At 46.1% G+C, this 15,363-nt stretch overlaps 1 protein-coding gene across 1 annotated transcript in view; it reads left to right on the top strand.

Moving 5' to 3' along the window:
• The window catches only part of RPF2 (ribosome production factor 2 homolog), a 651,328-nt gene that overhangs the window by 189,505 nt on the left and 446,460 nt on the right, over nucleotides 1-15,363 (top strand). The window lies entirely within an intron of this gene.

Raw genomic sequence — 15,363 nt, 5'->3', positions numbered from 1 at the left:
CAGTAGTATTATGTTCAAATTGCGTCTCAGATGATGCTAAGCAGTGAACGCTTCCCTGAAACGGATTTTGGTTATGCCATGTAAATCATATTTGATGTTGCAGATTGCTGTCTGTTGCTTTCCCAGCTCTGATTTTTTTTTTACCTTTCCAGTGTGACCCATTCATTTGCTTTTAGAAGGTGTGTTTTTTTTAATTTCTTATAAGTTTTAATGGTTGGATTTGTTTTTAATTGCATTGCAACCTTTCTTGATAGGTTAGTAAACAATCCTCCGGTGTTTCGCCATCATTCCCAGTCAGTGTAGCTCACTGGTGTGTCTCTGATAGGCTTATTTGCATCAGCATCTTTATTTCAGCTACTGCCTTTGCAGACTGCAAAATGTAGATTACAGCCAAATGTGAATTATGTAGATAACGTAGGGAAATACTGAGCTTCTTTTTTATTAGTGCATACATCCTAAGCATTGTATGTAATATTGTAAGCTCTCCAGGATAGAATGAACTGCTGAATTCGGACATATTTACAGTGTCGAAAAAAAATACTTGAACAGAAATCAAGAGGAGAAAGCACCACTTGCAACTATTAATCTTCCTGGTCCGAAGGACATTTATTTGTTACGATATTATGCAGAACTGAAAGAGGGCCTTAACTGTGTTCCTAGAGATGGAAGTTTATCAAAGCACTGAAGTCTAAGCTTGCACCTTTCTCACACTAAAAGTCCAGAAACAGGCTTAAATTGCAGCTTGGTGTAGACCTTGACTTGCATGATATTGATTTAAATAAGAAAGCAGATGGTTCTGAAATTGCCAAAAGTAAATTAGTTACTAACATTTTGCAAGCTGCTCACCTGTACACTCAAAAAATAAAAACGTTCAGTAATTTGTAACCTTGAAAATCAAGATAATGATAAATTAGCCACATCTTGATCACAGAAGTTGCAGTTGATTTTGACTAAATTGACAGTTTTGAGACAGCAGTGGCTAGTATAGCTAAGTTAAAGTAAAATGGCTTCTTTAGAACAGCAGCAGTTTTCTCAAGCAGAAAATAAGAGTTGGAAGTCGAGCACAAAGCTTTAGATTTGACAATAAAAACGTATTGGGCTGTACGGTTTTGCTAGAAAAAACTCTCATTATTGAAATGGCCTGTTTTGAGGCAACAGAGAGAATATTCTGAAGGTACAAAATGTGAAGGAACAGTTAGTCTGGGACATTATCAAAAAACAACATAGAAAATAAAAAAAATAGGCCGGTCAAATCTACAGATATGTTTGTTATAAACTTGGTAAGTGCTTTCGTGGTTATCCTGCTTCTTCAAACCATTAAAACAAATAATATTAACAAACTAATTTAAAAAACTTGAACAACTAGTCTGTTGTGTGATAAATTGGGTAAACACTTGAACAACCAGTGATTCCTAAGAGTTAGAGGATGGCTTAGGTTTGTGCCTGTGCCTTTGAGTATTTTACAGACTGCCCCTATCCATAAAGAGCATAGTTGCTACCCCAGGAGTGAACTTAGGATTCCCCATCCATTGCTTCAAGTTGCATTTGAAGAGGACCAGGGAAGGGCTCTGCTTAATGTGAATAGGAAGCCTGTTCCAGAAAAAGGGTAATGGCTGAGACACACATCTGTCTCTCCAACAAGTTTTGTTTTGAGTCACAGACCAGATTTAGATCTCTAGGCCGGTTGACCTTCGTGCTGTTAGTCTTGCGAATGTGGAACAGTTCCATCAGGGCTGGATTTGTGAGTGCCTTGTAGGTTAGGCATAGGTCACCCCTTAATCAGTAGGAGACAAGTAAAGGGATAGGGATTTCAGTCTATCCACATAGGACATGTTTATAACCTGTATTTTCTTTGTGAGGAACCTTTGAGATCGCGCCAGCTGTTGTAAGTGCCTAATCAAGTACATGCAAAAAGGTGCATTGTACTCTGTTACTGGTCTGATGAGGGCTGAGTACAGTGTGACTATAACTTCCTTGGATCTGGATGCCATACCAGTACTTATAAGTTGTGCCACATTTGACTTCCTCACCACTGTGGACACATAGCTGTCAAAGTTCCGGGTGCTCTTTAACTGTGTACTTAGATATCTTGCTTCTGAGTCCAATTTCAGGGGTGTACTATTAATACTGTATTTGCTGGGGTGTTTGACTTTCCCAAAGGGTATAATTATGCATTTTTTTGCATTTCGTTTGAGGCCATGGCACTAGTCGTATATCTGAATCAGACCCGTTTGAAAGAAATATACATCATTTTGGGATTCAGTGATTGCTTTCAGATTGTAGTCATTGGCATACTTTGTTAGCCAGAGGCCTTCTGCAATTAGAAGTGTATTCAGAAGAGGAGAGGTCCTAGCACTGAGCCCAGTGGCACACACTACTAGTAATTGGTCTCTTGCTGTATCTGGATTCACCCACTTTAACAATGTGTGTCCTGTCCTTTAACCATTTGGCTGTCCAACTGCTGACAGACATTCACACAACCTGGGCATAAATCCCTACCTATAATACCTGAGTGGGGAATTGTCAAATGCCTCGGCCAGGTCAAGGTAGGTAGTATGCACCGTTTTACCCTCATCCATGGCCCTAGTGACTTTCTCAAAGAAGTCTACCAGGTTTAGTAGGCACAATCTGCCCTTGACAAAGCCAAATTGGATTGGGTCCACTGTTTGGAGGTGTCCTACATCTTTATTTATCAGATCCATGTTTATTCTTTCCATGGCCTTGCATGCAAGACTAGTAAAGCTGATATATCTGCAATTTTCCAGTACAGTTGATGGTCCCCTCTTACATAGAGGGGTGGCTGTTGCTGTCCTGCACCCCATTTACAAAGCCAGTCCAGAGGCTGTGGGTAAAGATCCTAATGGGCTGATAGATCCTGTTTCAGGCTGTTTGAATCATCCTGGAATATCGTTGGGGATCTGTCAAAACAGTGTTTAGTTTTAGAGAGAGCAGTGGCGACCTGTTTGGTGATGACTGGTAGAAGAATGGTGGAGGGTTATTATATGATGGGTAACCTGAGGTGGATGAGAAGGTGAAATTTGAGCTGAATTTATCGGCCAGCAGATTTGGTACATCTTCTGTTAAGTGTAGGTGATGCCATCTACAACCAATTCTGCACAATGTTGGGTGTTGCCTTTAAGATACCCAAGGTAAATGAAAAATGCCTTCTGGTTATCCTTAGCTTGGGAGGCTAGCTAAGGTAAATGAAAAATGCCTTATGGTTATCCTTAGCTTGGGAGGCTATTTTAGCCTCCAGAATTTGCTTTTGGAGGCTTGACTAGATGTTCATCGTGTTTCACTGTTACAGTCATGACTGTAGGGTTTCTCCCCTGCTGGCAGGCAGTCCTCGGTCGGCCAGAATCCCAAAGTCTGGGTCCAGCGTCGGTTGTTCAGCCATGCTCCTTGACGTCAGAGCGTCAGGAGTACAAAGCTGACAGCCGACGCCATGTTCTCCAGTCTTTCTTGCCGTGCAGTGATAGCAGTTCGCAAGTGCCGGTCGGCTGACTCCTGACAATTTTTTATAAACGTACTTCAGTCCGAAGACTTTCTTCTCCTACTCAAAGCTAAGTACCCGTTGAAACTTTTTCTTGCTCCAGTCCGATGTCAGAAAAAGTTAATAATTGTATTTCATGTGGGAAGCAAATACCTCATAAGGATTTTCATTCTTACTGTATTCCTTGCTTAGGCCCTGACCACGACGTAGCTAGTTGTTGGTTTTGTGCTAGATTCAATCAGCGTACGATTAAACGAAGGTACGATTTTGCCTTTCATTACTTCGGTAGGTGTTTTAATTATAAAATGTCGTCGGATACGGTTCCGGCTACCGGAGTTCACAAATGACGCAAGGATAAAGACAGGCCTCCGAGGTCCAAATCAGACGATGTTGTACAAGCAGAGCCAGCTTCAAGTTCGTCCGTCGTCAGTGAGGCGCTTTTGCAGCCCCTGTCGTCGGCCATTTCGGAACCGATAGCCGAAACGAACTCCCACGAGGAGCCCAACTAGGCCTTTGAATATTTCTGTTGCAGGACCTTCGGACAATGCTCCTTCAGATGGGTCCGGAGCCGCTGTGCAGGTACCGGCTTCCGAAGTGGTTTTCGGGCCTACTCAGCTTCTAATAAAGTCAAAGCCAAAGACAAAGGCAAAGACTCCTTCCAAATCAAAGACTGCAGCCCAGGTCTCTTCTGATCCGGCACCCAAGTCTCAGAAACAGTTACTTAAGATGGCGGAGGACTTACTTTGATTAGGGGTTCACATCCCCCTCCAGATAAAAAGCCAAGGCAGGAAGTGTATTATGACTCCTCTGATCAGGCTTCTGTTTCTTCAGTTTCTTCTTCTGACCAGGAATATTCTTTCCCTCCTTATGAGGATTCTGATGCTGAGGAATCCATTCCTTCAGCTTCTCCCCCTGAGGATTTCTCTTTTGGGGAAACTTTGCATGAAATGAGGGAACATTTTCACTGGGAAGGACAGGAGTACGCTAATCTAAGAAAAGACTAAGGGATTTTCTTCTTCTTCCCCAACATAGACCCCTGGCTACTCCTGTTCTGGATATTGTGGGTGATGCTTTTTCAGAGGCTAACTTAACTCCTGACTCTCTTCCTCCAGCTCCTGTTAAGCCAGACAGATATTATAGGGTTCCTGATTCCCACCAGTTTTTATACAAGAACCCTACTGCTGATCCTGAAACCATTTCTCAGGGCCCCAAGGGGGTTAAGGGTGCTTCTGCTAAAAACCCCATTCTCACTGAGAAGGATTCCAGATATTTAGAAAGATGGGGCAAAAAAGTGTACACTTCTATCAGGGCTTTAAGCTGTCAATTTCATATGCTGAAATACCAGCAATTCCTTCTGTCTGTTTTGAAACAAAAGCTAACTTCCATTTCCGCCTGTGCAGATGATAAGGAATTACATGACTTAATGCATGCCACTGAACAAGTTGGGAAGCATGGTTTAACTGTGGATTCGATGCCTTAGAGGCTTCTTGTAGGGCTGCTGCCTCTGGTACAGTCATTAGAAGGCATGCTTGGTTAAAGGAACAAAACTTGCCAGATCAAGTAAAAGCTAAGTTATTGGATGCTCCTGTTCAGCATAATGTTTTGTTTGGATCTAAGGCTGAAGAGGTGATAAAGAAGATGGAGGACAAGGCAAAATCCATGCAAACGGTTAAGGATTTCTTACAAGTACAGCCACCCAGATTTAGTAGGAATTGGCCTACAAAAAATTGGTCCTTTCTCAATTGAGACAGGCCTCAGAGGGGTAGATACAGGCACTCCCGAGGAAGGCCTCAAACGCAAGCCTCTTATAGACCAAGACGGTGAACTGCTTCCACCCCTAAGGGAGGAGAGGACAGACCACAAGCTCATAGAAAACAGGCTCAATGACTCCCTCTGTTGGGCTGCAGGAACTTCTTGCCTGGAAGCCCCTCTCGGAGGAAAACTTTCTCTTTCACCTAAATTGGAATCGTATAACCCAAGACAAGTGGGTTCTGGATGTGGTTTCCAGAGGTTAAAAATTCCATTTTCATACCCTACCAAGACCATGCGGATGGCCAGATCTACCAAAACATCAATGGTTAGAGGCCTTAAACCAGGTGGAAGCCCTCTTGGCTATGAAAGCCATAGAGCTGGTTCCACTTTCAGAAAAGGGACAAGGTTTTTACTCGAGGCTCTTTCTAGTCCCCAGAAAGCAAAACTCATGGAGACCCATTCTGGATCTGTCAGTCTTAAACACTTTTCTCGAAATACCAGAATTCAAGATGCTTACTCTACAGCAGCTACTCCCAGTGCTGACCAAAAATGCATGGATGGTAACTTTGGATTTAAAGGAGGCTTATTTACACATTCCCATCAGGCAGGAGTGCAGAAAATACCTCAGGTTCAAGGCCGGAGCAAGGCATTATCAATTCTCTGCGCTGCCCTTTGAATTGTCTACTGCACCCAGGGTCTTTACCAAGTGCCTGGCTCCAGTAGTAGCTTATTGCAGACTCAAGGGAATTCAAATTTACCCTTATCTGGATGATTGTCTTATTCAGGCAGACAGCAAGGATGTCTTACTCCAGCATCTAGAATTTGTTCAGAAACTCCTCAAGTTCCTGGGATTCACTGTCAACATAAAGTCAAATTTGACACCCTCGCAACAGACAACTTTTCTGGGTGCTCTTCTAAACACAACAACCCAGATGGTATTTCTGACATACGAAAAACAATTACAGCTGGCTTCAACTTTCAAAACCTTGGCAACATTAACTCCGCTATCTGCAAGGAAATTCTTGCAGGCTTTGGGTTACATGGCCTCCTGCATCCTTCTCGTACCATATGCAAGACTACATATGAGGAAAATACAGTGGTACCTAAAAAGTGTATGGTCTCAGTATTGCCACAGTTTAGACATACAGATCACTGTCCTGCCTTGTCTTCAAAAGGAATTCCTTTGGTGGTCCAAGGCATGTACTCTAAACAAAGGGAAACCCTTCAGTCTGCCTCCAGCCAGTCAGATACTAACCACGGATGCCTCAGATTATGCATGGGGAGCCCATTTGCAGGGCAACTGTCTGCAGGGCCTTTGGACAAAGGATCAGAAGCACCTGCATATCAATTTAAAGGAAATGCTAGCCGTTCAGAACGCTCTGTTGGCTTTCAGGAATCTTCTACAACCAGGGCAACTACTGATACGGACAGACAACACCACAGTTTTGTGGTACATAAACAAGCAAGGCAGATCACATTCCTATCCCCTTTGCAGACTAGCCATGAATCTGTGGAACACAGCTCTAGCTTGCAAATTAGAACTTCAAGCTCAGTTTCTACCAGGGAAGCAAAACTTCCTGGCAGACAGTCTGAGCAGAAACCTGTCGGACCCACACGAATGGATGCTGGACACCGAAATATTCAAGATGATTACAGCAGTCTGGGGATGTCCTCACATAGACCTCTTTGCATCCCACCTCAATCACCAACTACGGATTTTTTGCACCAGGACATTCCACGAACTAGCTTGGAAAGTGGATGCACTATCATTCAGTTGGAGAAACCTCTCTGGGTATGTCTTCCCGGCTCTACCCCTTCTTCCACGGGTGTTATTAAAGATCAAACAGGACAAGCCCAAGGTGATAATTTTGCTGGCCCCAAATTGGCCTTGACAGTTTTGGTACCCAACACTGAAAAACCTTTCTATGGACCCCCCTTGGGTTTTACCACAGACTCCGAACCTTCTGTCCCAACACCAGCGTCAGGTTCTGCACTCCCATGTCAAAACTCTCAGCCTGGCGGCCTGGTTAATCCAGGGTCTATGATTCATTCTCTCCTACCCAAGCAGGTTATGGATGTCATTTTGGAAGCCAGACGGCCTAGCACTAGAAAATCTTATGCAGGAAAATGGAAAAGATTTTGTTCCTGGATGCAGGCTCAGGATTCGGACCCTCTTATTCCTGACATTCCTCTGATTTTACTTTACCTGACAGACCTCTTACATAAGGGTCTCTCTTTCTCTTCCATAAAGATACATGCCTCTGCTATTTCTGCTCATTATAATACAGACCCTCCTATCTTTTCCCACCAGCTCATGAGACAGTTTCTCAGAGGAGCTAAGAACTTAAGGCCCCCTAGATCTCCTCCCATTCCTGCTTGGGATCTCAACTTTGTTTTGGAAAAACTCAGTTTACCTCCCTTTGAGCCTGCTGCCACATCTGACATAAAGTTTTTATCTTGGAAGACAGCCATCCTGTTAGCTCTGACCTCTGCCAGGAGAGTTTCGGAGTTGCAAGCTCTCATGGCTGTGGAACCTTATATTATTTTTCATTAAGACAGGGTGTCTTTAAGGACTAATCCTACTTTCATGCCTAAGGTGATTTCCAAAGTGGCTTTAAATCAAACTATTCACTTGCCAACTTTTTTCCCCAATCCTCAAAATAAGGGGGAAAGGATCTTGCATTCCTTGGATGTACACAGACAACTACGTTTTTACCTGGACAGAACCAAGGACATCAGGAAATCAGAGCAATTGTTTGTTTCTTATGCTTCAAGTTCCCAAGGTAAAGCTTTTTCAAAACAGACCATTTCCAAATGGATTGCTCATGGAATCAGTTTTTGCTATTCACACCATGGAAAGCAAATCCCAGGGACTATAGGGACTCACTCTACCAGAGCTGCTGCCACTTCAGCTGCCTTCCTCAGAGGAGTTCCTACCAAGGACATTTTGGAAGCTGCAACTTGGAGTTCAGTGCATACTTTTTCTAAGCACTACAATCTACCTCTTTACGCTAAGTCTAGGGCAGGCTTTGCTTCTGCTGTCTTGCAAGGCCTTTTAGCCGCCCCCTCTACTTTATGACCACCTCCCTTTTATTCTGCTTTGGGATTCAACCCTACAGTCATGACTGCAACAGTGAAACACGATGAACATAGTACAGTTGTGTACACTTACCATAAATGTAGATGTTCGAGTGTCTTCACTGTTGCAGTCTGGGTTTCCCTCCCTCCTGTCCCCACTTATTTTTTCTTTTGTGTGGTCCCTTTTTTCACCCCCCTTCTGAGGTGTATTTGCAAAGGGTATGGGATCTTACTCATTTTGGAACTCCTGACATCTGGGGCAAGAAAAACTGGAGAACATGGCATCGGCTGTCAGCTTTGTAATCCTGACGCTCTGACGTCAGGGAGCATGGCTGAACAGCTGACGCCGGACCCAGTCTTTGGGATTCTGGCCGACCGAGGACTGCCTGCCGGCAGGGGAGAACCCTACAGTCATGACTGCAACAGTGAAGACACTCTAACATCTACATTTATGGTAAGTGTACGCAACTGTACTGTCTCCCTCCTCCCTTCAGATCTTGTTCGCTGCTCTCTTTGACCAGCAGCATTCATCCTTTGCTCCAAGCTCTACTTGTCTGTAAGTTTGTTTTGGCACTTTTGTTTTCTCTATTTTTATCATCTTTGACCTATTCTTATCCTTTCTAACCCCATCCAATCCATTTGCGCTCAGGAGTTGGTGTATTAAAAAAAAAAACGCTTTCTTCTCTTTCCTTTTCTGCCTTTCTCTAGAGTGTGCTTGTGTGAGTGTGCTCATCTTCCTGGCCATGGCTGAGACCCTTAAACCTGGCTTCAGGAGGTGCACAGAGTGTGGGCATAAGCTCCTTCCATCTGATGCCCACACTCTGCATTGTCTGTTTGGACGTTCCCCACTTAGGCACCTCCTGTTCGATCAGCGTGGTATTCATCCTCCGCCCTTTGATCGACAGGAAGAACAAGCTTGTACTGAAGGGCTTTCTTCCCCTTCTGACTGGGGCCTCTTCTTCCGCCCCAGCTTCTGGGACTCCACCTCCTTCCAAGAGAGAATGCCTGTTCAAAAGAGCAGGATGGGCCGAGGAAGCAATCCTCCAGATGGCTCTTCCTTGGCTGAAACCCCAGCCAAGTTCCACACAGATCTGGCCTGGAGTTCTCCTTGGATCTGGTCTCCTCATTTTCCCCCGGAGCTGGAGACCTCCCCAGGCTCGGTCTTCAGTTTCTGCTTCCCCTGGCACCACTGCAGGTCCGGATTAGTAAGCTCTTCGAGCCGGAGACCTCCCCAGAATCGGTCCCCAATTTCTGCTTCCCCTGGCGCCGCTACAGGCCTGGGTCGGTAAGCTCTTCTATCTAGTCCTCTTGGAGCCTGTCTGATGTCAAGATAGACAGGATGATGCTGAAGTTTCTTTGGGCCCAGATTCAACTGGGAGTCTTGCCTGCTGCATCCCCCTCTGGGACCGGGAGCATGCAGTTTGCCTTTCTCCCAATTACTCCTTCTCCAATCCGACCCCCGGTTTTGGAGTCCTTGTGTCCGTGGTTCCTGGGTGTCGAGGGGTTGGCACCAATGCTCCCTGGTACCTCGACTCTGACCATTTCCCTAAGTGGCTCGGCTCCAAAATTTTCAGAGCAGACTGACTCTCAGAGCTGTAGCCTTTGCATCTGATCTGAGGGGATGCCGTCGACTTCAAGGCTTTCAGGGTCATCCCCTCTTCTTGGAGCCCCAAGGCTGGTTCCCCCCTCTGCACAAGGGGTTGCAGATCCAGCCTAGGCTGTTCAGACTTTGGGGATCCGCTCGCCCTCAGTGTTCGAGGTGGTTGAGAGGGTTCTCTTGGTTCCTTCGAGACCCTTTACACACTCGTCTTCTGAGTCTATCCTGGCTCACTCTTTCTGGACCGGAGTCTGCCATCCTGCCCCCTTGGGGCAGCCTGTTGCCAGTTTGCCCCAGGAGGTTCTCCCATGGGAATTCTGAGGCTTCCGAGTCCTCCCTGGAATTTCCTCATGAGGAGCCCCCTCAGAAGCATACGTGTAAGAGGAGGCACTTAGACTCCCCTCTGGAGTCTCTCACAGATTATACCGACTTTGAGGAAAGGGAGGGTTGTCATCCCTGCCCCCAATCACCCCTGGACGATGTCTCCTTTGGAGACATCATGGAGATCCTTTGTCAGCACAGTGGGTGGTCTATCCTTAAGCCTGACCCAGATGAGTTGGTTTTTCTGGAGGCATTTAGCATAGGACCTTCTACCTCCCGGGTGCCCCCCCCCCCCTGCAGATCTCCTAGTAGCTCTTATCCCATCTAGGGCATGGAAGGAACTGGATACAGTTGAGCTTTGCCCCAGGAGCCCGGATAGAGTACTTTGCACTCTTTCTGATAAGCCCCACTCATCCAAGGAGTCCTCTGTCGATGCCATGATGGTTGCAGCGGCCACCAAAAAGGAGCTCACCCAGGTGAGCTCTTCAGTCCATCCTCCAGACACAGAGTCCCAGGCGATGGATCATTTTGGGAAGCTGAGCTATGAGTCAGCCACCTTTGCCTAGCATGCGCTGAATTACTTGGCACATGTAATCAGACTGCAGAGGGACCTGGTCAAGGAGATCGCGGAGTCTGCTTCAGGGTCCATGTCCGCTGAAGAGAGTTTTTTTTCCCACCCTCACTTCCATCTCTAATACATCCATGAGGCTCCTCTCACACTCTATTGAGGGTGGCTCTAGGGCTGTGGGAACAGGTGTGGCCATTAGGCATCATGCCTGGCTCCTGAGTTTTGCCTTTTTGGAGCCCTTTAAGGTGTCTTTCACAAATGCCTTTATTATGGTTCCACCTTGTTTGGAAAAACAGTTCATGATATATTAGTCCAGAGCAACGAGGAGTGGATCTGCTTCTCCACCCCACAATGATCCTTCACAAGGAATCCGCATGGGGTCAAAAAGTACTTTTGGAAGTCTCACAGTTCTTCCCAAGATGCTTAGGATTCGCTTTCCCTCAGAGGCAGAGGTGGATAAGATAGATGCCACTCTTGTTCCAGAGGGGTTACGAAGAACCAAGGGTCTCTGTACTCCTTCCTGGACAGACCCTTCCAGCAACCCTCTGGGATTGCCTGACTGCTCGCCTCTGGAGGCAGTTGGAGGGCAACTATTTCTGCACCCAACATCCTGGGAGTCGATTACAAACCATTGTTGAGCTCTATAGATCATATCCAGAGGTTACTTGATTCCCTTCCCCCCAGACACCTCCCAGACATGCCACCCGGTCAACTAGAGGAGGCAGCCACAGAAGTTACCAGGCTGCCTGCAGAATGAGTCATCCAGCCCGTCCCCCCCGTCCCCAGACCAATCCCATCAGGAATTTATTCCAGGTTCTTTTTAGTGCCAAAGAAGATGGGGGACTTGAAACCCATTCTGGGGTGGGAGGTGGTGTAATGGTTAAGTTGCTTACCTTAGAGGCATAAAGCATGGGGTTTGATTCTTACGTGGGGTAATTGGCTATGCTTAAAATGGCCCACAAGGGCAGTTAGCCTACTGCTAATCTATGAACCTAATCTATCTGTGGATCTCTCAACCCTGAGCCTGTTGGTTGCCAAGACAAAATTCCGGATGGTCACCCTTCCATCTATTCTGTCCTTCCTGCAGATAAACAACTGGATGTGCTCTGTGGACCTCCAGGGACGTGTACTACCATATAAAGATGGGCAGGAGCTCTGAGGTTCCTCTGCTTCTGGCTGGGAGCCAATCATTTTCAGTTCAGAGCGCTCCCCTTTGTGCTCATCACTGCCCCCCCTGGGTGTTTACCAAAGTGATGGCAATAGTGGCGGCTCACCTGTGGCTGCAGGGTTTTCAGGTCTTCCCCTACTTGGACAATTGACTTCTCTCCACTCCCTCCAGGCATCAACTGATTCAGGCCAGGGATCATCTCCTTTAGAATGCTCAATACCTGGGTATTACCTTAAACTCCAACAAGTCTCAACTGGCACCAGTGCAGGTACTGGATTTCATAGGTGATCGGCTAGACACTACTCAGGGCATGGTGTTTTTACCTCTGCACAGACTGTTATTGCTCTGTCATTATGTGCTTTACATTTTCCAAACCCACCTTCCACTGGCGAGTTCAGTTCTTTGAGCATTTGGGTCTGTGGTAGTCACAATCACTGTTGTTCAAACCACACGTCTCCATATGAGGGTTCTTCAGTGGACCTTAGCAGTTCAGTGGTCCTTGCTGGATCTTCCCTTGTCATATCTTGTTCGAACTATCTTGTGTTGACAGGGGCTGCCTTTTCTTGGTGGCTGCAATACCTGGACCTCCTTCAGGGTCTGCAGTTTGTTCTTCCCTCCTCCGTGATCACTGTGACCACAGATGCTTCTGTGCTTATGTGGGGGGGGGGGGCATTGCATGGGAAGAACGGCCCAAGGCTCATGGTCCTCTCTGGAGACCAGTCTGCATATCAATGTCCTGGAGAAGGAGGGTTGTGCTTTTGCCACTGCAAGCTCTCCATGCCTTTCTTCCTCTGGGGACTATTGCCATACAGACAGACAGCGTGTCCGTATGGTATATCAACAAATGGAGGGGTGGGGACCAGATCTCATCCTCTCTGCAGTGAAGCCATGAGATTGTGGGAGTGGGTGATCTCTGCTGGCTGGCTTCTGCTGGCATTGCATATTCCGGGGAAGTCCATTTTGTCAGACAGGCTCAGCTGTTCTATTCTGATGCTTTATGAGTGGTCCTTAGAAAGATCTTGTCCACTACGGAAGGATTCAAAGTGGGGTCAGCCATGCTACGATATCTTTGCCTCTCCTTCTAGCACGAAGTGCAGTGATTTATTTCGCTCTGAGCTCCCCTCCAGGGAGTCCCCCAGAGACACTGTAGTTCATACTTGGTTCTCCGGTCTACTGTATGCGTATCCTCTGCTTCATTTAATTCCCAAGTTCATTCAGAAAGCTTGATGGCTGGGGAGCTCCATGATCCTCATTGCCCCTTTCTGGCCTCGCCAAGTTTGGTTCCTCACTCTATGGTCTCATTTAATGTGTCCTCCTTGGACGCTAGATCTGGTTCCGGATCTGATTACACATCCCTCAGGGATTCCTCACCCAGACTTGGTCAGCCTGAAGCTCATGGCTTGGCTGCTCCAATTCGGTGATATCAAGGACTCCCGGGCTGTCATCTCCTGTTAAGAAGATCTTGGTACTGGCTCGCAAATCTTCTACCAGGAAGGTCTATTCAAGTAAATGGAAGTGTTTTTCTCTCTGGGCCTCTCAGCATGACTTGAATCAATCCAATCAAGCCAAAGGATCATCTCCACCAGGACATATCCAGGCACATTCCACCAGATGTGTTGCTACATCTGTGGCCTTTTGGTCCAGGGATTCGTTAGAAGGTATTTGCTCTGTGGTTACCTGGGCATCATTGCACACATTTATTTCCCATTATAAATTTGATCTTTTCAGGAGCAGGGCATCCTTTTGCTCAGCCGTGCTGTGAAACATCCTTCCATGAGGACATCCCAGGATTTATTGGTAGCTGGGGATTTTGTTCCTCTGGTTGAAGATCAAGTGAAAACAACTTCAGATAAATAAGTTCTGTAATTACCATAATGTTCCATCTGTGTTGTTGCTTTTCATTTGTTATCAAGCATCCCTCAAGCCTTCCCCTTGCCTTGAGTGGGCTGTGTAGTTGACCAGATGGAAAAGGCATAGACCCCCTCTCCTGTCTAGCTCACCCTTTGATAAGCCTTTTAGTGGTTTGTGCTAGGTTTATTGGCATGACTGTTTAGGTTGGGATGCTTCTGTTCTGCAACAAACTCTATCTGAGGGAGGAGGGAGACTGGGGCATTATGGGTAGGGGAGGAGCTTGGTCTTTGGATCTGATGCTGGAGTATGCAGCAGAGTCTGATCCATGCCAGATCAGAGTCCCTCAGGTTGAAGACAAATGAAAAGCAACAACTCAGATGGAACGTTAAATTACTTATTTTTTTTAAACTTGCATACCTATATAGACTTTTGGTTTAGCAAATCCCACGTTTGTAGAATGAAGAGGACATGTAATAGACAGTGTTGCTTTCCTTACCTATGCTGACAGTGACAGTTTGATCAGCCGTACAGCCCCATTCCTGATTACTGTCCATGGAGGGGCCAGTTCACCAAATTGGCAAGTATTACAAAACACTGTTGGATATATTTACCTCCTGCCATGTCTGAGAGGCTTCAGAATCCCCCCCTCACGCAACGGCATTTACTCAGTGATCAAACCATCTCTGCAGATTGCTTTAGAGAAATTAAGCTCTGCTCTTTCAAAGGAGCCGTAGAGTTCCTCTATGCTCCGAACAGTGACAAGGGCTTCTACTTTGCTTATTTCTGATTTTAAAGTGGATGGGGGACTGCCTTCCCATTTAGAACCTTGGCAGCCGTGACAGACACTTGTGATTGAATTTCTTAATGGTGATTTTTTTCCAGGTGGTAATAGTCTTACTGCTGGTGAGTGATTGCGTGGTCTTGGTGGACGTTCTTTGACTCACCAGTATCTGGGATGTCCAAAAAGCAGGTCCATTCTACTTTGGATAAGTATTAGGTTCCTTGCATAGTGTTGCCATTTGGGTCTGTCCTTTGTGGCCAGAGTATTCGCCAAGTTGCGTGATATTCTTCTAGATACCTTTCAGTAGAAGGGCCTTCATGTGTTCTGCACCTGATCTCTGGATAATTGGCTGCTCTTCCCCCCGTTACGTGACTGCTTGGTTGCATCATTAGTTTGGATGCTTCTGTTGTTGCAGACCCTGAAGGGGGTCTCCATAAACTGCGAGAAGCACTTATGGTACCATTGTCAGTGAATTGAGTTTATAGGGCCAGGGAAGTCGAGGTGCAGTTTGGGTGAGGATGCAGTAGAGTTCAGACACTGACTCCATTGTGCTTATTGGGCCTTATGGCCACTTTGTTCTTTGTAGCATCTTTCACAAGCCTAAGAGTACAGATGTTGTTTTGCGGGGGGGGGTATTTTTAGGGGGGTTTTTTTTTGGGGTGGGGTTTTAAATTTTTAGGTTTTATGCCCTTTTGGGGATTTTTTTGTTTGGGGGTTGGGGGGGGAAAGGACCATTTGGGGGGGCCTTTTTTTT

Source organism: Protopterus annectens, chromosome 2.part1, assembly GCF_019279795.1.
Source record: "Protopterus annectens isolate FY-2018-M chromosome 2.part1, PAN1.0, whole genome shotgun sequence".
In the NCBI taxonomy this organism is placed as follows: Eukaryota; Metazoa; Chordata; order Ceratodontiformes; family Protopteridae; genus Protopterus; species Protopterus annectens.
Note: the sequence above shows the minus strand (reverse complement) of the source record. Positions and strands in the feature narration are given on the sequence as shown.